Source organism: Pezoporus flaviventris, unplaced genomic scaffold (genome assembly GCF_033815535.1).
Source record: "Pezoporus flaviventris isolate CSIRO_AGI_PZ_B2104156 unplaced genomic scaffold, CSIRO_AGI_Pfla_v1 ptg000036l, whole genome shotgun sequence".
NCBI lineage: Eukaryota > Metazoa > Chordata > Aves > Psittaciformes > Psittacidae > Pezoporus > Pezoporus flaviventris.
Window position 1 is genome coordinate 41,687,663 of NW_026892584.1, and position 22,367 is coordinate 41,710,029.

The following is a 22,367-nucleotide window of genomic DNA, read 5'->3' on the forward strand; positions in this document are numbered from 1 at the left end:
AGAGACAGGAAAAAAGGACAAAAAAAAAAAAAAAAGCGCCAAATATGTGAATGTGAAGAAATTTCCACCGTGAGGATGAAAGATGGCTGAAAGCTGTCACATATCAATCACATAAAGGGTAGGAAGCATATGTAATGCAGTTAATGCTATGAGCAAAAGGGAAAGGAAAACCAACTGGTCTCTGGGTATTAATTATATACTGAGCTGCTAATAAGGTGGAGACAGTGTGAGCATCAACTTCTGATCCTTGGAAAACAAATACAATGAAGGATAAGATGATTTAGAGTAGTATAATATTAACCAGAGCAGTCCAGGTAAAGTTAGTAAGGAGTGCTGGCACTGCACCTGTACAAATATTCCTGCCCTTTTCAGGGCAGTTGCTGGAAGTGATGCACAATGAAGGTGCATTGATCTCTTTTATCTTCAAACCAGTGGTAAGGTCTGAAATACTGAGTGAACCAAAAGACCTCATTAACTTCAGATATCAACAACAGTCTAATGTAAAAAAAAAAAAAAAAGAAAGTTAAAAATTCCAAGCATCATCTCAAACAGCCCCTCTCTCATTATCTCAGCCCTTCCTGGAGAAGATCAATAAACAATTTGCATATTTTTTATCAATATTTAATGTAATGCAGCAAGATGCTTTTGATGGTGTGGGTCCTTCTGTGCACTCTTTTAACATGACAGAGACTAAGAGCCCAGCAGGTGCTCAGGTGCTGGGGTCAGTTCCTAGTTAAAAACATTAGGGATTGGCCTGGCTAAATAATCTACAGCTGCCCATCCAAGGGCAGGAGTGAGAGCTCACAGAGCATGGTGATGAATTTTAACGATCTGGGAAGACAAATGAGCCTGAGCTGCCATGCAATTAGTGGGCTGTGGAAAGATGTGTTGGTTCTAAATAAGGGACATGATCTGCTCTTGACTCTCAGTGTGGTAGGAGCCCTCCCTCTGAAGGCCATAATGAGGAAGGTAGATGAGATTCCAAACAGGTTTTCAGAACAATTAAGGGGAAAAGGAGAGCTGATTCAAAATGCAGTATCACCATCAATAGCACAGATAAATACTTATCTTCCCCCTTAAGAAACATGTACTTCTCTTCAAAAGCGGCCATGTGCTCTGGGAATTCCTTTCACTCCCTGTGTACTTAAAATACATATGCTTAAAAATTTTATCCCTGAATCAACCTTTATATAAATATTAAAATAGTTTGGCAGAAAAGGCCTAGTTTTGATCTTGCTTACTAAGGTGTAAATCGGAAGTAGTCCCTCCAAACTGTCTGCAATGAGAATAAATTCCAGGATGGTGTATCTTATGAAGATCCATGTTTTGTAGACAGAAACAAAAGGTTGTTTCCATACAGTGATCAGGCTATTGTTCAAGTCTGCTTGGTTGAGTCTTTGAAGCTCTTTGATGAATGTAGGGACTCGGAAAAGCTGAATAAGAGGTTCCTGTGGTCTGCCTGAAGAAAAGTCTCAAGTTATTCTTCTGCCTCTGAAGAAATAAAAATGCATTTTTGAAATGTGGCATTAAGACAAGAATACAGATGTAAAAATTAGTAATGTTCATAGAGGAATCAAATTATGATTGATAGCTAGATGCTAGAAGACCACAGACAAGTTGAGACTTTGCTTATTTGATCAGAAAATAAGTAGTACTCAGAAAATAAGTAGTACTCAGAAAACAAGTAGTACTACGAATAAGGCACCAGGCAGGAATAATCTGTTCAATAAATCTAATCTCACTTTTCTGCCTCAAAAATATCAAAAAAAAGAAAACAATTTCCTTGAAAAATGCTCATTATTTAAATGTATTCACTTAGGGTGATGATAGAAAATTATTATAGATGTGACGTTGGAGCTGCATCTAACAGACCTAGTTTTGCTGGTATACAGGTTCTTTACTTCTACATTGTCAGAGAGATGACATGTCACATAGATCACACAGCGTTGTTGCCTTTGGTTGGACAGTGTCACAACCAGTGTGAATACTTGCATGTGCAAACTAAAAATAAGTTTCTACAAATAGTGTTGCATGTTGCGTTATCTTATTCATTCATAGTCACTACTGAGCTGATGAATGATGGCATGCAGTCAGCTTGGTTTTCAGGAGTTCACAAATGCTGTAATGTTTGTGGTGGCAAACACAAAATAACAAAATGAACAGAGCCAGAGATAATTCATGTTCAGAGTCAAGGAAGCAGACACAGGATGTATTCACTGCATCTTCTCAGGGTTACTGACAAGCTGTGAAAAGCAAGGAGTAGCTGCACCAAGCCTACACCTTTCTAAGTAGCTGCGCCAAGCAGCAGGGCCCAGCCAGGTTCTTGGAATAGAACATAGTCAAGAGATGCTTTTATTAGTGTTGAAGTAAAAATTGGGAAATCTAGAAATAGGGATTGTTCCTCTCCTTATCCACTTGGTGGATAAAGAACTGGTGGGATGGCTGCATGCAAAGAGTTGTGGTCAATGGCTCAGCGTCCACTTGGAGATGAGTGGGGTCCCTCAGGGATTGGTGCTGGGACTGGTCTTGTTCAACATCTTTGTCGCTGACATGGACAGTGGGATTGAGTGCGCCCTCAGCAAGTTTGCCGATGACACCAAGCTGTGTGGTTCGGTTGATACGCTGGAGGGAAGGAATGACATCCAGGGGACCTCGACGTGCTTGTGAGGTGGGCTGATGCCAACCTCATGAGGTTTAACCATGCCAAGTGCAAGGTCCTACACCTGGGTTGGAGCAATCCCAGGCACAGCTACAGGTTGGGCAGAGAAGAGATTCAGAGCAGCCCTGTGGAGAAGGACTTGGGGGTGTTGGTTGATGAGAAAATGAACATGAGCCAGCTTCAGTGTGCGCTCACAGCCCAGAAAGCCAACTGTATCCTGGGCTGCATCAAAAGAAGCGTGACCAGCAGGTCAAAGGAGGTGATCCTGCCCCTCTACTCTGCTCTTGTGAGATCTCACCTGGAGTATTGTGTGCAGTTCTGGTGTCCTCAACATAAAAAGGACATGGAACTGTTGGAACAAGTCCAGAGGAGGGCCATGAGGATGATCAGGGGACTGGAGCACCTCCTATATGAAGACAGGCTGAGAAAGTTGGGGCTGTTCAGCCTGGAGAAGAGCAGTCTATGTAGAGACCTCATAACAGCCTTCCAGTATCTGAAGGGGGGCTATAGGGTGATGGGGATGTACTCTTCATTGGGGACTGTAGTGATAGGACAAGGGGTAATGGGTTAAAACTTAAACAGGGGAAGTTTAGGTTGGATATAAGGAAGAAGTTCTTTCCTGTTAGGGTGGTGAGGCACTGGAATGGGTTGCGCAAGGAAGCTGTGAATGCTCCATCCCTGGTGGTGTTCAAGGCCAGGTTGTACAGAGCCTTGGGTGACACGGTTTAGTGTGAGGTGACCATGCCCATGGCAGGGGGGTTGGAACTAGATAAGGTCCTTTCCAACCCTAACTATTCTATGATTCTATGATTCTATGGTATACTGTCCAAAGAAGAGGTTACAGGTCAATGGCATGGCTATGCAGCCTTTTGTAGCCACCTGGTGCAGCAAGCAGAACAGAAATCAAGAAATCCAGGGAAATCATGCCTTCTGGGAAACAGTATTTTCACTGTTTTGTTTTCTTCCGTCATTGGCATTGTTACAAATTGCGCCATACAGAGAACTGAGGTATCTGTAAGCTGTGTTTAAGCCCACAAAACACATTTAGACTTCAAGCCGTGTATTTGTATCATGAACCACTACTTTGTTATATGCATTACAGCAGATGAGGACAAAAGTATTACTTTTGCTTTGCAATGCTTACTGAAGAAAAAATCCAAACCTGGGAAATTTGAGATGTTTCACATTTCTATACCACTGAAGTAGAAATGTTATTTCAACTCTAGATTAATTTTCTAATTGATTAATTGGTAGAGCTTTTTTCTGTTTATCCTACTTACCCATGCAGTTTGCTTTTTGCTGAGCATGTGAACATGAGAGGGCATTTTTAACTTGGGTCAGGAAGAGATGATCACTGATATACCTTTTCTGCCAGAACTCTGCCTGGAGGGTAGCTGAGACTGATCTAATGAACTGATCCTCTCAACTCCCCCACCTTGCCCTGACAGTTTCACTTCATATTTCTGCCTCTCTGGCTAAACCTCTAACTATTGACCCAGATTCCAGGTAATGAAAAACTTGTCCATTTATTGCCCATAAAGTTTGCTGTATTGCAGAGAACAGTGATTGGAAGGCATAAGTTAAGGAAAAAAGCCCAGAGCTATGCTCATTTGATTGGGGCAAGCTCTGTATCTATTTAAAAGGCCAGATGATGCTAGAGACTTCTGATAATTAGGGTGTTCCCTTTACATTAAAGGGACTATTGACCCATTCCATTCTGTCAAATTTAGTAAACACTGTGCAGTTTTTCCTGGGTTAAAACAAGGCTATTCTACGAATGTACAGAATCCAAAGTTTCCAAGGAGTCCTTTGGAAGTATGAGCCAGTTCAGGTGGATGAACTCTTAAATAAGGGACCTGGCCTTAACTCTTAAATAAGGGTCCTGGCCTTGTTCTTTAGACCAAATCCTGAAGATGCTGAATATACTTGTATACCATTAGAATGACAACAGTGAAAAGTAGAGATCTCTATTGACCTTAATATTAGAGTTCTTCTACTGTTGATACACTTGGCCTTATTTTGACATTCAGTGCAATGGTCCATATTGTTCCAGCCAGATTATATTGCAAACTGTAATTCTAGTGCTTGGCCAATGGATGACTGTTTAACACCCTCCAGGTACTAGACAGAATAGATCACTTGCTGGTTAGCAGAACTGCAACCATGTGGCAGAGAGGTACTTTTTCACTGATCTTGGTGGATTTTGAATGAGGAACTCTCATACTAATGAGGACTTTCATAATATGTTTTGAGCTCTGCTGATGAAAATTGCTCCATGGAATGGTATAGCAATGAGGATTCCTAGAACTGAATATAGAGGTAATTAGAAAAAGTAGTCTACGAAAGTTGGTACAATTTCTGAAATTACTTGAACTATGAATTATTGTACTTCTCTAAGATTACTGTTCTTAATGTGGCCTAAGTATGTTTCAGTTGTTTTTTTTATCCTTTCTTTTCCATCTTTTTACTATCTCTAAAATGATTATGAAAAGGACTGTTTTACTCATTCTTTGGGGTTTCTGTATGCTACATCATACAATACATCCTTTCCTTTAACTATTAACAGCCAAGGTGTGACTGTTTGGCTGCTGTTAACAGCCAGATGCTCACCAGAAGAGATCCACTGACTGCACTGAAATGTCTACTGTAAGAACAGACAGTTCATCATCTGGCCTTTAAAAATAAAGCTGAACTTTTGTTATTCACAGAGGGAATTAGCTGCAGACCGGGACATTGGTTGTAATATAGAAGGGTTGTGCTTAGATCCTGCTGTGGATATTGAGTAATATTTTAGCCAGCAAGACCCTTTGAAACCAAGAAGGTTTTGAATAAACAGGAAGACTTGTGGAATCCAAGTTCATGGAGATACTAAAAAAAATAACTGTATGATTCCTTGAGCAACCTGGTTCAAATTGGGTCTGCTCTGGTTGTGTCAGACAACCTCTGAAGGTCCCTTGTCAGACTAGTCTGTGATTCTAGCATGAATAAATGCAAGATTGGGCCCTGCAGTACTTATGAACAAATGTTTTAAATGCTCAGAGACTCCATGTAGGTTATACAGCCTCTGTGCATTTCATTGCTCAGCAATTTTAAAATGTTATAGAACTTCATTGAAATAAAACACATCCATATTTTCTATTCATGCATTTGTAGTGGGACATGAACATGTGCTAATAAATTCTGACTAAGAGCTTTGAAGTTGTACTGGCCCATTAATGTTTTTTTTCCTTGAAAATGAGCAATATTTAACATGTAATATTTAACATATGATATTTAACATATGACAAACAAGGCTTGGGAATTACCAGTGACATTAAAGCCATATGTTTGAATGTAGCAGCTTCTCTCTGACCCCAGAGGGAATAAGATCTGGAGAAGATTTAGCCTTTTGTTCACTTTCTCTTCATCAGTTGTGTATCAACTTTGGGTTATGAAAGCTCATAAAATGGAGAGTAGTGCTGAGATCCCAGACGAACTCCAAAATGCTGGCACCTTTGCACAGCACAAAGGACTACTGTGCATGTATTTCATGGTGCTGGAAGGAACATGGCTGTGTTGGTATGTTGGCTCTCCAATGTACTAAGCTTTACCTCTTAGAGAAGTTGTTTGGGCTGGCTTTAAATCTAGCTTGTTGCAAACTGCTCTTTAACCTATGCCAAAGGCAGGCAAGCTGAGCAATAAAAGGTGACATTAAAAGACTAGCTCGTTTCCTAACTTTCTTTACTGCCAAGAACACAGTGCATCTTCCTCTGCTAAGAACGGGAATTGAGTGGTATTTTTTGTTGCCTGGTGATGTGCTTAGCTGGCCTCAGCTTGACTACTTTGTTCAGTTTTGTGCTCTGTGCTATAAGCAAGAGGGGGATAAACTGGAAGAAGTCCAGAGACCAGTAATTAGCAATCTAGACAGTATGATAAAAAACTGAATGAATAGGGATTGTTTAGTCTACAGAAGAAAAGTTTAACGAGAATAGGCTCATAGTCTTCAAATACATAAAATCCCTTCTGCTGGAAGGAGGAAGGAAATGATCTTACCTTCTTGTCTGATAGAAATAAACAAAGACTGATGCTCTTGAACTGAAGTAACAAAGAAAGTATGGAAGATTCAGGCTACAAATTAGAAAAAAACTTTTGAACAGTAATACCATGAGTATTATAATAATCTTGTGTGGAGGTTGCACAACTAACAAAAAAAATCTGTGATCCTTATTTTTTCCCTTCCATTCCTATAATTCTAAGTTTTCCCAATAACTCTGATTCTGAACATGTATCTGAGAAGGAGGAATGCTCTGGTAGAAAGTGAGGAATGTAAATGGGGTTAAATCCTTGCTTCTCTGCAAACTTCATGTGTCATCTATGGCAAAACAGAATACATTCTAGAGCTCCTTTCTCCTTTTGCTTTGTTTAACTGGATAACAAACTGCCGGGATAGGATCACAGTGTCTTTGTACAATCGTGAAAAGGTAGAGAGCTTCTTGGTCAGGGTTTGCAGACAATAATGTAGATGTGATTATGCTACTAATCACAGAATCACAGAATGCTTTGGATTGAAAGGGACCTTTAAAGATCATCTAGTCTAAACCCCAGAGTTGCAAGGGGTTTCCACCATCCACATACTCCACACCCCTGAAGTTTCACAGAAATTGTGATAATTTAGATTAATTTCATTCAGCTCCATTCTGATTTCGGCTGTCTGCATGTTCCTTCCTTGAATTGTACTTCTTTCTCGGAAGATCCCACAATCTTTAGCATCTTTTATTCTATATTCCTTCGCTTGAAAATGATTATTTTTCTTGTCATGTATCAAAGAAGATATCACCTCCACCTGGAATTAATATGGCATATTTATCTGCATTCTGTTTTTTTAGTTCCTTTGGCTTCCTTCTTTTTTTTGAGTAGTTTGAAGTGGCATTTGTTTCATATAAATTGAGGCTTTAGATGTAGATAAAAAGAAGTAACTGCTGATAAGCACTGTGGTCGACACAACGTTATAGTTGCTAACTGATCCAGGTCTCACTGGAGTCATTGCAAAGATTTTCACTGACCTCGCTGTGTTATTCTAGCTTTTCATACTTGTACTCATCAATCATGTTCATCAGTGTAGCCCCAAATCTATCTTTTCCTCTTATAATTTTGACATAAAATGTTGGCACTGCCTCTCTGACCAGGACTCAGCAAAATTCCATATAGGTCTCAATCTCTTTCAAATCTCCCTGCATCCCAGTCTACAACCTTTGAAAAACCATTGAAATTAGCTGTGGATTATATTTTGGCACAAACCCATGAGCTGAAGCATTTTGTTATCCCCAGTAGCTACAGCTGGTACAGTTTATGACTGACAGTTTACTGCAGCTATGGTAAGGTGGATTAGGTAACTCTGGCTTTGCCTTTATTACAAACCTTCATGGATGCAGATGCATCCATGCATTATTACTTAAAATAAATGTTACTTTTTGGAGAGACAAATCGGATCTGATTAAAGGATAGTGAATTGATTGGTGCCAGCCACATTTCTTTGTGTTTTAGACCAGCCTGTGTCATGCTCACTTGCAGAAATCAAATTGTGATGTTCAAGGGACAGTCACCATGGCTGTTTCAGTGGAAAATTACCAGACAGACAGACTCCGCTCTGACCTCCCTTTCCCCAGAAAGAAAATTTTGAAGCTAATTTTAAGCATTTGATGCATCTTGTACTGTCAGTAAAGAGAAACAAACTTTGCAGGCAGCCTGGTGTTTCATGCAGTTACTCAGAAGTGGAAGCTTCGTGCAGTTCGTTTGCCAGCCTGTCAACTCACCTCCACAGAGAGGACTCCATTTACCATTTTATAGACCTGGCTTATGAGGCAGCCACCCACTGCCTGTCCTATTAAGCTGTGCAGAAAATAGTTCAAGAGTGAAAAGAAACCATAGAGTCTTTTTCTGTAGGCAGTTTTTGAGGGCATTTAGGTGAGAGGGTTAAGAAAAAGAAGTGCTTTCCAGTCGCAGCATCTAAGCCTCCTCACACATTTTGAATGTAAAGAGTCTCTCAAGATAAAAAAAAGGAAAACCCCATAATGTATGTTGAGATGCACTGCTTTGGGCTGAGTACAGAACTGACAATGTTTGCTAAGTTTGGTCTAAGCATGCCCAATGGATCAGGACCTTCCAGGGATTTATTTACCCACCTCCCTACTTTATCTCTGAATTAAGATAAATCAGCTATCTCTGCTTATTAAGCTAAAGTAAAGCATTTAGCTGCTTGGATCTAGTTTTGTTTCCCAGTGCATGAAAACATTTGTGGTTAGATATGCAGGGAAATCTGCAGTTTGGAATTTAGATGCTTATGGATACAGGCAGAGAGACTTTAGTTCCTAACTTTTGCTGAAGTCCAAGGTTTAGGGCCACCAGTTCTGGTGGGCCAGATTTCACACTATAACCTACTTCATGCAACAGTGCACAGAAAGAGAAGCTTTCTGTATGGCAGTAATAACTGATTTCCACATTAATTTCATAATTTCATACAGATTGTTATGATCCATGGGTTTTGAAGAAGGTGAGATGATGGTGCCAGGATCCCTTGGCATGATATTATTGTACCAGGCATCTAAAACCACAAAAATATTGAATGCATATGGGGTCCTAATGTGGTATCTTCTAACTCCTTTAGGGTTGGAAACAGGTGGTATCCATTAAAAATCTGCACCTGGTTATGGTTCCCATTACCCTGTCTCACTATTCCCAGCTGCAGTTTCCCCACTCTAGGAAAGAGAAGACCCTAGCTATACTGTAAGCAGAGCTGGAAGATCAACCAATTATTAAAAGGGCCTGGTTTGGGGTTGTTCCCTTTGGTTGTTTTGTTTGTTTTCCTATTAGTAGATCTATTCCCTTTGATGATAGCCTTGTGTAAAACATGGCAGGTATCTTAAAACATATCCCTGAGATGTTCTAAAAAGCTGATGCTTTGAATCAGTGACTTCAAATTTTGCTTTTGTGGAGGCCAAGAAGAAATACGTTTGTCTTTCTCACCAAAATATCCTTTCAAATTAAAAATAGCTGAAAAACTGCCTCTGAGATGTATTTACTTTCTCAGAGATGAGGAGGACTCTCCTTGCTCTCATTTTGTTTTCCAGGTGCCAAACACAACCCTGACCCTTTGGCAGGGAGTTATACAGCTCAGTCCTGAAGGAGTAACAAGGCAGATACAGTAATGGAAGAAGACTTGCTGAACTGTCTCCCTTATGCAATGCCAGCCTTCCTTTAGACCATTTAACTCAGTAATTTCAATGTTTCTTGTGATGATCAAAGCTTTGGGGAAATATTTCCACTGCACATAAAAAAGGACATGCATCTGTGCCTTTAAAGGATAAGGCAGATTCAAAATATTGCCATGCGGTTTGCAAGTTAAAGACTGCAAATTCTCCCTAGTGTGCCTGTGTTCACCAGATTCATCAAATCTAAAATAAATTATAATTTCCCAGGCTATTGTGTTTAACAAAGCTTTTGAGACATCAGTTGTCTTATTAACATTTATATTCCATTTTTTTTGACTAATATTATCTCAGAGAAATTAAGGAAAGCTTATTAGTATTTGAAATGGTGGAAAGAATATTTTTTGTCTTCTTAGTTCTTAATGAATTCTGTGATGTTGCTAAAGACTTGTATGTAAAATGAAATCATGTATTTCTTCATGGGAGGATAGAATACAGTCCTGGTACTTGGAGTGATTTTTTTTTTTTTTAATTCTAAAGAAGTAGTGTCAAATGTCCAAGGATTTGGTGTGTATGGGGGGTGGTTGGATTATCTCTTTTAACTTTCATCTATAGAATAACATCCACTGACAGATTAACTGTTTAAAGGCAAGATTCATCCAATGTACAAGCAAAAGCACCTGCCTGAAAAAGTGAAATAGCAAAAGTTATTTCCTTTCTTATCACATAGTATGTACACACCCCTTCTTCAGGGTGACCTATTAATTACAAAAGGTAATTGATTATTGAGAATCTTCATAGTGTCAAGTACTATGTAGGAGTGATCAGACAGAACCTGGAACAACACCATTCTTTCCTTAGCTGCCTCAGTCCGCAGATTTTATTTATTCATTGTTTTAAATATTTTGTTGGGTTTTTTTTTTCATTTTGACTCTTAATTCTACAAACTGAGTCTTCTCATTCCTGCAGCTTCTGTGGTACAAAGAGGAAGGTGTAGACATGCAAACAGAGTGATTAGTATTTTTTTCTTGTGTTTTAACCATGCCTTTAAGAAGCTACTGACTCTTGCCCATTTATCAGGGAATTATTCTGAATACTCTGTAATATAAACCTATAGTGCCAGTAAGACTTCATATAAGAACTCTTATTCCTAGAATTACAGCCTGTAATAAAACTGTGTTGAATCCCTAAATGCATCCTAACTATGTGGAACATTATCAGGCATAGGCCTCAATGGGAACTTTATGGGTCTGAGAATCATAGAAAGTAGCTGTTGTACCATAAATTCCTTCATGCAGGGATCATTCTGCCTCTCCTTGGTGATACTCAGGGACAAATAATTATATTAACTAAATATAATGCATATCACATATCATGCAGTGGTAATTGTTTGCAGTGGAGTTGCTATATCCCATAGGTTTTAACATAATACTCTAGATTTCATGGTAAATGAACAAATAAATCGTGTTGCCCCCCTAAAATTTCTCTCTGACCCTATCTGTCATGCATGATTCTTCATGATGCATGTATGAATTAAGGAGACATAAAAGACAAGAGCACTGCTCTTGCTTTAGACTGGATTGTGTTACTAGATATTGCTCTGTTGCATTTGAGATTAATGCATTAAACACTCACCGAGCAGAACTTGCATATAGATCACATGGTGTGATCAGAACTCAGCCACTGTACTATTTACTCTGTGATTGTTTGGGTTTGGTTTGGGTTTCTTTTTTTGTAAACAAAACAGACAAAGCAGAGTATTTGTATTCAGTGTGCAGTATTCCCATCTGACTGTGCATCTGCAAATTTGTACTTTTTTGCCGCTTTTCCCAGAAGATATTTTGGGATGAACTGCAGCAATTTATATACAGTACAGAAATGTAATCATGTTGTTTCAGTTTCCAAGATGCATATGGGGCTACACAGCATTAAACCTTTTGCATTCGCAACCCCATTGGTATCCACCTGTATCTCTGTATGTGTGGCAGACTGGACTATTAATTTCTCATGATAAGCTGGATGCTGTCCTGTCAGCTCTGCTATCTCCCCTTACAGCTGCATAAATCAGTAGCTGTATGTTTCTTTGCTTAGTGCTGTGTTCAGAAGAAGCTTCTCTTCTGAGATCACCTGCTGCTAAATTGGGAGAAATTTATGCTCTGAGGCATCCAGACTTTAGACTTTTTCTGGATATTTTCTGAAACTTACCAATAGCATCACCATAGTTTCTCAAACAGCCTAGTGTTTGTCCTCAGTCTTACCATCAGCATTTCTTGAGAGAGAAAGTTAATCATGGAGCTTTCAGATATTTGTGCTCAATTAAGAGAAAATGGATGGGCTCAGTTAAGGCTTTCCCCATTTACCTGGCAGTTATTTCTTTCTCAGATGCAGTTGAGAAAATCCTTCGGAAAAACAAAGAAAATCCCTCATCTGTGAGAGAAAAGTACAAAGTAGAATATAATCCTGCATTAGTATTTCTTAGCAAAGCCTTCCCAAGTCCTTTTGTGCAGGAAGTTCAGATCTCTACTTAAATGGAGCCATTTTTAAGGTATGTTCTGCATGGGCATGCATGGATCAGTTCTCTTTGTAAGAGCAACAGGGAAGATGAAGTTTTATCATGCAGGATGATTGACACAAAGTAAATTAGACACCCAAACAGAGACAAATCGTACGGTGAAAGACAGCATAAATCACTGAATATCCTAATACTCTGCAGGAATTATGTCTGGTAACTGTGCATGCTAAAATTGAGGTTCAGTCAGTCAAACATGGCCGTATGGGAAGACTGAGATACTCTTGCAGCTGAGTGGCTGTGAAATCAGCCTGCTCCTAGAGCAGCCTGTAAAATGTTCAGCTTGGCATTACCTCACCTAATGTGCAACTGGCATTAAAACTTCCCCTGAAGCAATACATTTAATTGCATGCTCTACTAGAAGAAAAAGAACTCTTAATTGGTCCCAGATCTATTCTATCAATAAAGACAAATTATTTCCCCTTTTTTGTTCTGATCTAAATACAAAGTATTTAGAGAGATTTCTAGACAAATCAAAATCTTTGTTGAAAGAATAAATCTTGTGTTACTTACGCAAATCTTAACTGCTTATACCAAAAAATGGCTTTAAGTATATCAAATCTGTTTCTCACAAGAAAATCTTAGTTAAATATTTTGCATGCTATATTCTAATGTGCCTCAGTTGGCTGTTTCCATTACTGCCTTATTTATTATGAAGTACTGTCAGGATGAGTGATAAATTTATCTGTAGCACTGTTTGTTCTCATTTTAACAAGCAAGGACAAGATTCTTTAAATTGTGCTATTGTGTTAATTGAGAGGGTGAAGTTTTATTCTCGTGGTTCAATTTTCTAAAGAAAAAAAGGCAACAAATAAAAAACAGCAAACAAAAATGAGCAAGAAAGCTGGGCCTCTTTTCCTTCCTGTTCCATTTAAATACCTATAGCAGCATGAATGAAACATCACCAAACAATTGCATCCCCCTAGCCCCCAGGGAGCTAACATACTTTATCAGCATTTACAACAAAGAGAACAAATATAAGAATCTCAGTATTACCATGACTTCAATTCTCTTCTCCATGCATTATTGTTTATTCCTTTTTTAAACTCATTCTAAAGAGCTGCATGTTGCAATTCCCAGCTCTGTGCAGGAGAAGCTCTAATAATGGGTGAGAATTCACATGCACACTCACACTACATACACTTTTTTTTTTTTTCCTTTCATGGTACAGCAAAAGATATTATCTTGGTAATTCTCTATTCATGGTGTTGTACCTCTTTCCACTAATCCAATGCAGAACCAGATTACCAACCAAGCCTTTTGAAGCCTTGATGTTATTTTGCTTGATAAATTGGGCACAAGACTAAAATTGAAAAGAAATCCTGTTTTTATTATTGGAGACAAATCTAGCAAGCAGGAAGCATATGTTGTGCTTTGGACCACATGCTGGGGAGAGGGAGCTAGAGGGCTCTCACACCAATCAGTTACTTCAAACAATACCCGGCATCCACCTGGGACAGAGCCTGTGCCATTAGTCCTGACTGGAGCAGCTTTCTAATGCCACCAGGCACCCTCAAGGAGCAGAGAAATCCACCTGACAAAATGTCACCAGGAAAAAAGAAAAAAGAAATCAATATGTTGGATATTGATTTGCATTATTTTTTTCTGTAATTTGATACAGGAATATGCTGATCAAGTGGAGGTGGTGGGTGGAAGAGGTATGTTTCATAAGCTAGCAAACAGCTTATGTGAAAGCTTTAATGTTAGTGAGCTAATGCAAGGATCACAATAAATGCAGGGACAAGCAAGTGCTGTGTTTTTCAAAGGGCAATGTTGAGTATTGATCTGTATTAGAAATGATAATGAGGTTATTTTGTGCCTCAATGAAATAGCTTAACTGTTTCAGTGCTTCAAATGCATCAGAGTTGAAGTGCTGGGAGCCTATGAATTTTTAACACCTCCAACTCCAGTTCCTAAATTCTTTCTGTCTTTCCAACAGCTATTTCAGTTTTATATTCCTGGGCTATAGCAGCTACTTTCTTTAGACAGTTTCAGCTTCCCATTTAATGTAACTGCTTGTGAAATAGTAGTTACTTAAATCCACCCCCACAGAAATGAGCTTTTCCTTTCTAACATCTTTCAGAGTCTTTCATGTTTAAAATATTTTAAGTAAACTGAAGGAGTGAACCTTTCAGCTTTTCTGAACAGAGGTGAAGATCAGTTCTTGTGACGAATGCAGGAGATCCTTGGTAATTTATTCCAGAATTATCTTGGCTTGCTTTGTTTTGATCAATATAAAATATTTCCTAATTCTTCAGGACCCTTCTGCTGATTTGTGTATATGTAATGGTTGCTTGGTTAGTGAAGCGATATGAATAAATTATTAATGTGAAGGCCAGATTCTGATTTAGTAAGTAACGGCTCAACATTTGTGATTGGGCTAAGGCTAGCAGCAGCAGCAACATAAAGCATGATGTGGAAAGGAAAGCTTTGCTGTTACAGCTTTCTGCTGAAGAAAAGAATTTTATCATAAGATTACCAGAATCTCTAGTTTCTGGTGAATATCTTTTGGTTTTCAGTCTAACCTATTTCCAACAGTTGTTGGAAAGCAAGATATAAGACAGGAGAACCAGTTAAAGTGGATTTCAATTTTGGTGATGTACATGAAAAGATTCTGCAAAGAGAACAATTTTTTCTTTTTGTACTAATAGTGTTTAAGTATCAAAACCTATTTGCACAGCTAAAAATATAATCCTGGGTAGCATTCCAGAATTTAAACTACCATCATTCCTTTTTCTTTGTAGCTGTTCAAATAAAGTAAAAAAAAACCCAGAAAACTATAAGCAATCATTTCTAGACATGCCAAGTTAAAGCCATCTCTGTTTCATTCAAAATTAATAATATCAAAAATAGTGTAATCTGATTCAAAAAATGTGCTAAAGCTAGGACAGGTATGTATAGGAATATATTCCTATTATTCTGAATCATGTAGTTACATTTTGCAAACATTCTTTTCTTGATTTAATTAGAATTAATTTTAAAATTATCCCCAGGTTTATAGCATGGCAGAGAAAATGCTTCAAAACCATGAATTTTTCACCATTTTCAGATGTTGTGTGCTAGAGCTGCAGTGAAGCAATAATGATTTACATCGACTGTTGACCCAGACTGGTGGGTTTAAGTGGGTTGTATTTTCTCTAGGAATTGTTGTTTCTAAATAACAAGGACATTATAAATGATATCCCAAGGGCATGATATTAGAAATGGTTGGTGGGAGCTGATGTTTTTATCACTGATGTAAACAGGAATTAGGCACCAGCAAGTGCTTCTGGGAATGCTCCTGTTAAAATTCTTTCGTTTTCTTTTGCAGATCGAATCAGAAGGCTGTGACCCAATTCTGGATGTTTTTTTTTTTTTGTTTGTGTTTTTTGGGTTTGTTTTTTTTTTGTTTTTGCTTTTTTTTTCTGTTGCCTTTTTTTGTTTGGGGTTCCCCCCCCCCCCCGTGATTATAGACAGATGTATTTCCCTGCTTCTAGTTTAGATTGCTTTTCAGACTGATTGTGAGTTGAATTGCCCCTCTTGGTGCCCTTCCTTTTGCAATTGTATGTGTAGGGGCTGATATTTAGAATCAACCACATATCTTTGGTGTTATTCTTGACAGCGCCTGTGACATCTGAGGTCAGGCCTAGCTTGTCTTGCCCAGCTACTTTGCTCTTTCTACACTAAAATTAGTGTACATGAAAACTTATTTGTGGCAAGCAGCTGTTCTAGCTTTTCAGTCTCTCTAGGGCAGAAGGTTGGGAATAGCAGGAGGAGGGAGTAAGAGAGGTCAACGCCTTCAAACGAGCTTTAGGTATGTGAAAGGAAAGTAAAAAAATCAATTGCCTAAAGTGCTAGACAGGAGCCACTGTGAAGTATCTGGTTTCAAAAGCCCTGCAGAGTGCTGCTTTGCCATTGTTAGTGGTACCAGAAAAGAGAAACAAACAATTCTTTGCAATTTAAATAATCAATACCTCACACATTGAAAAGCAAACAAACAAAACGCCCCAAGCTCTAACTTTTCTGAAGTTTAATCTTTGGTCAAAGTTAGTTGTGTCCAATTATTGCATCATGTGTGTTGATGTTCACCCTGTAGTTTATAACATCTCAGCTATGCTTTCCCAAGCAACCATGACACCCCATTTATCACTATCTAGCCAGAAATATTTTGAAATACAGATAAGCTGTTAGCTATTAGAGCAGCAGTGTTCAGGAGCGAATTTTACTGATTTACAGCCTGTCCCAAAGTGACTAGCTATTTACAGAGGTCTGAGAGCGGGAGCTGGTTTTTATGAACCATGATCATGGTTTCCCATTGATTTCACAGGGGACTTTGGAGGAATAAAAAAAGGCAGCAGAAAAGGTCCCAGGTTATTCTTGTCCAAGGCATATGCTGTGACCCCACTGTCCTGCTCCTTCTTTATTAATAGCTACACTGAGTCATAATAGTTTTTGTAATGCTTTGTGGGGTGTCTTGTTATTAACTTCTCTTTATTCTGTAAAAAAAAAAAAAAAAAGTTGTAACTCTTTGTTTCCTATTATTTAACTGGATTTAAACCTTAACACAACATTGCTCTTGATACTATGGTTATTTTTTCCCTCTGATAATCTCCAGTGAGAGACTCTGTCAAAAGCCCTTTGAAATTGCAAATGATTTACACCCTCCACATCCCCTTCACCCACTATTTTATGAACCTCTGCAACACATTCTGGAAGGCAAAGAGGCATGATTAACTCTTACGAAAGCTCTGCTGGTGTCATCCTATCAGTTGATATTTATCTATGTGCAGTATTTCTCTGTCTGTAATTGCACACTCCAATCTGTTTCCCCACTAGTGAAGTGACCCCTCCAAATTGGCTGTCTTATGCTTGCTGTAAAAACCATTACTGGGGAATATCCAGCTTGGCTTTCAGTAGGGAGAGGAGATCTTGGAAAAGATCTTAAGTCAGGTGCTCTGTGTGAAACAAAAGCTGTAAGTCCTATCATGCAAAGTGAAAATATATTCCGATTTGTAGATGTGTGCTTGTCCAGAACTGGCACTGCCCCGGGGTGTAGTATGGTGGATGCCTGCATCATTTGCCTGTGGTTTTAAATTATAGCTTTCTTTTCATTCCTGCTTTGTGCTTTTTTTCACAATATCCCATAGTTTATCAAACTAGGAAGCTTGCGCAGCAACCTTGCCTAGCCTGTAGAGCTAAAATGGAGATCGTTTCCACTTTGATGGGAAAAAGTCACACCAGGGATGGTGGAAAACCACTATTCAAACCATACTTCACCCTTTCATTCATCTATGGCTTGGATGGCTCACTCCTGTCTTCCAGCTCTGGGTTGACCCCAGGCTCCTTGATGAACTCCCCACTCAGCTAGGTGCAGTTGTTCTTACCTACATATTTCTCTCTGAGGCCTTTTTTCCAGTCTCATTCTTTTGATATTCAGTGCCTTTCCTGGCAAATAGCCAGTTTTTGCTAGGGTTACCTTTTAACTCAACATTGCCAGCACACAGTGCCCTCCCTCCCAGTCCTGCTACAGACACATATTTTGTGGTGCCTGTGCAATTTCCCTAGTGCCTAAGCTCCTCAGCTTCTGATTCAAGCTTCTGTCACCTGTGGGTGGGCTCCGGTTGATGCTCAGTGACTCAGCTGTCACTCAGTTTTCCTGCAATCAGCTTTAAAGTGTTTGCTGGGTTGAAACATCCACTGAGCCATCGGATACTCTTCTGCTGATGGTTTTTAGTCATATGATGTCTTCAAAGGGGGATGTTCTGACACCTAACATCATTTTGAAGTGATGCGAGCAGAGAGGATTTTACTTAAAATCAGGAGGGCTCTAACCTGGCATCACTGCTGATCACAGTGACTTCTGGAAAATAAAGCTTTCTGTACACCAGAGGAAAATACAGACAACATTTTAGCCAGTGAAAACTATCACACTGGTGTTAAATCATAGAATCACAGAATGGTTTGGGTTGGAAGGCACCTTAAAGGTCATCTAGTTCCAAGCCCCCTGCCATGGACAGGGACACCTTCCACTGGACCAGGTTGCTCAAAGCCCCATCCAACCTGGCCTTGAACACTTACAGAGATAGGGCAGCCACAACTTCTCTGGGGAACCTGTGCCAGTGTCCCAACACCCTCACAGTAAAGAATTTCTTCTTCCTTCTAGAATCTAAATCTATCCTCTTTCAATTTAAAGCCATTCCCCCTTTTTCTGTCACTACATGCTCTTGTAAAAGGTCCCTCTCCAGCTTTCTTGTAGGCTAGGCCTCCTTTTAGGTACTGGAAGGCTGCTATAAGGTCTCCCCAGAGCCTTCTCTTTTCCAGGCTGAACAGCCCCACCTCTCTCAGCCTGTCTTCATAAGGGAGGTGCTCCAGCCCTCTGAGCATTTTCATGGCCTTCCTCTGGACTTGTTCCAACAGCTCCATGACCCTCTTGTTTTGGGGGCCCCAGAACTGGATGCAAGACTGCAAGTGGGGTCACACAAGAGTGGAAGGGGAGAATCACCTCTCTTGACCTGCTGGTCATGCTCCTTTTGATGCAGCTCAGGACACAGTTGGCTTTCTGGCCTGCAAGAGCACACTGCTGGCTCATGTTTTTATTGATGAGCGCCCCAAGTCCTTCTCCTCAGGGCAGCTCTCAATCCATTCTCTGCCCAGCCTGTGTTTGTCCTTCGGATTGCCCCAGCCCAGGTACAGGAGCTTCCACTTGTCCGTGTTGAACTTCACAGCATTTGCACAGGCTCACTTCTTGAGCCTGTCAAGGTTTCTCTGAATGGCACCCCTTCCCTCCAGCGTGGTCTGGTGTAAAATGGATTTAACAAGGCTACATCTGACATAGCTGTAGTGGTTAATACCACATAAGCACTTGGACTTAAAAGTAAATTTTCTCATAATTCCTCAGATTCATAAATGCACTGTCAGAGTCATACATGTACTGCATTTTCAAAAGGCTGTATGCTATATATGCATTGTTAATCTCTGAAAGCTTGGAAAATTCAGGAAAAGATCTTGCAGAATTTCGTATAAGCATTTGTGCTAATTATCTTAAATTCAAATTGTTTCACAAAATCAAAGGGGAAGTAAGATTTTAATTTCTTTCTTCCCTTTTATTTTTCTTCATTATTTGACAAAGCCTAGAGACTAATCCCATCTTAAACATGAATATAAAATAGACCTGACAGCTGTTCTGTCTGCTACTGATTCGGAGAAAACTCCAGGAACAAACTTGCCAACAAAGTTTTCAAGCTGACAAGCAGGTATTCTTCATTGCTGTGCCGGGAGACACGGGGGATACCTTCTCCTAACGTATGTCTCCCCATTGCCACACAAGCCATCCTTTTATAGCCATTGGGCATACATACATATTCATGAGGCTATGTATGGATTACGTAATTTTCCAGAAAGTTCCCCGCATGCGTACAGATTTGTGGTGGTGGTCTCTGAGGGTCGTTTACTTCTTCCAACAATCTGCATCACTTCTGGCACTCTTTGAAGCATGCGCAGTAGGTGCTCATACCAGTTTAATTGGTTCGTTAGCACCAGAGACATAATAATCTTCCTATCTTCCTACTTATCAGTTAGGTTAACTGTAGTCCATCCTGGACACCTGCAGTTCCCAGATACTCCTTATCCCTGTGTCCTGTTCTTCTAGACTGTTTTTCTTAAACTATGTCACAACTATAACAACTATAATGATTTATCTTGTGAGAATTCTCAGTATGATCTCTAGCTGTACTCTATTTTTTTTCTCTATGTATCATGCACCTCAGTAATTTTCCATTGCTACTGTTACAAAGCCATCAAACTTAACATTACTTAAATCTAATTCTAAAGGTTTCTATATTCCATTTTGTGATTTTTTGCCCCCTTGTCTCACTACAGAACTTTATTTAAGCAGGCATAGTCTGCATGTAATATGCATTTGAAGGTCAAAGCTTGTTGTATAAAAATACAAAAGCTTGACACTATTTAATTATTTTTATTTGTAATTTTTTTTCAGGTGAGTTTACTGAATGACTAATGGTATTGGCTTAAAACAGACATGGTGCTGGCAAGCACTGTGCAAGCATCAACACTGCAAACATGCATCTATCCTGACCTGCATCAACTTTTCTACTCCTATTTTCCATTGTTCTTGAACAGATCCTCCCAGTGTTTGCCAAATGGACTCCTCCTTTTATAAAGTACGCAGCAGCTGGCATGGAGTGGGGAAGGACATTTGGACTCCAAACCCTGGGATGCTTTGCTTCTGCTACTGCTGTCCACTGAAAGTGGCTGAATCTTGGGCTATGGCCTTTTGTCAGGTGAATTGTTTCTTACAAGGGTTATGTGTATTTTATGGCATGTTACCACCTGTATTTGTAGTAGTATGATCCTGAATTAGGAGCTGAGGAGTCCAATCTATGTTGTTATACTGGAATTGACTTCTTGAGCAGATGGAAAGGAGAAATGGGATATGGACTCCAGGTCTACTGTCATATGAAAGGAAACACGCTTTTTTTTAAAATCAAAGTAATGTTTGCATTTCCCCTCTTCACAGCTCCAAAAGGATGGTGAGTGCTGCATCCTACAGTGGGAGGACAGACAGGATACTGCAGCAGCAGCATGTTCCCTGCCCCTGAGAACAGCTTGGATGCATTAAGGCCTGAAGGGCATCTAGACCTGCTGCTCTCCCTCCAGACTAGCTTGGCTAAGAACTGTGACCCAGCTGAATGCTAGCCAAATTTAGAGGAAACTGAGGCTGATTAGTGTAAAAGCATGGCAGTCATGCAAAGCTCAGTGGCTTTTTGTGAACCAGAAAAGTATGTTGTTTTGAACAGAGCTGGTCTTTTTCTATTCCTTTTTTTCTTTTTTTTACCCCTTCCTATTTTTTTTTATAATTTCCTTTGGAAAAAGGAGATTAAAAACTGAAGAAAACCTTCATTTTTAAAAAAAGCTATTTCCATGTGGACACTTCTGAAAACTGGCTAGAAAAGTGCAGCAAAACAAAAGGAAAAAGAGCGTCAACCACTGTTTTCCTACTTGCTGCCTGACAGAAACGTAGAAAGTATTTGGAAAATGTGAAAATGTTGTATGTATGTCAGCATTTCTCACAAAAAGAGATTCTTATATTTTCAACAGCTGTACTTTAATTCTGAGCAGTTTGTTATATGACTTTAGGATTTCGAGGTATCAAGAATTTGAAGAGACACTTATGTCAACCTCCTTATAAATTGTGCAGAGTTTCAACCAGATCAGGTAACAAGTCTGAGTACACATTGGCCACAGAAGTCACATGCATCCAAATCTAGATTTCAAACACTCCAGATTCAAGGTCATTCCTCTGTCTTTTGATTTTGGCTTTAACTATGGAATTTATATCTGTTTAACAGGACTTTAAAATCCTGTGTTTTAGGACATTAAATTTGTGTGTCCTCTTCTTTTTATGCTGAACACATCTCAGAGTGTTATGTATGTTATTTTGAAGAATACCCATTGGCTTCCAAGAGTTTTGAACTTTGCATTTAACTAAACAGTGCTCAGCTGTTTCTCTTAACTAAGGTTTTCATTGAAGTTTTAGTTTCTTCTGTTTTTCATATGCATGTAAGTATGTGTGTTCATTAATGACATAATAATGCATATCTTTTAACTTTCTGCCTTTTCATTTATGATAAAATGGTTGTCAAAAATGTATACTCTTCTAAAACAATCTCAGTTTCTTTGTTGACTTTTTTCCATTTTTTGCCAAATCTCTCTTAGCTGTTTTAACAACGGCAGAGCCTTTCAGACTATGAGGGAATTTGCAATCTGATCATGTATTGTATGTCTTTGAAAAGAATAAAATACAATGACAAAGACAGAATGTGATAGAATTTGATTTAATGCATTGTCATGAAGCGTAAATACATACTGAATACAGATACTAAAGTTTTCTAGCTCTGATGTGAAATAATTACCCTAGGGACTTCTGTGTAAAATAAGTCCTATATAACCACTCAAA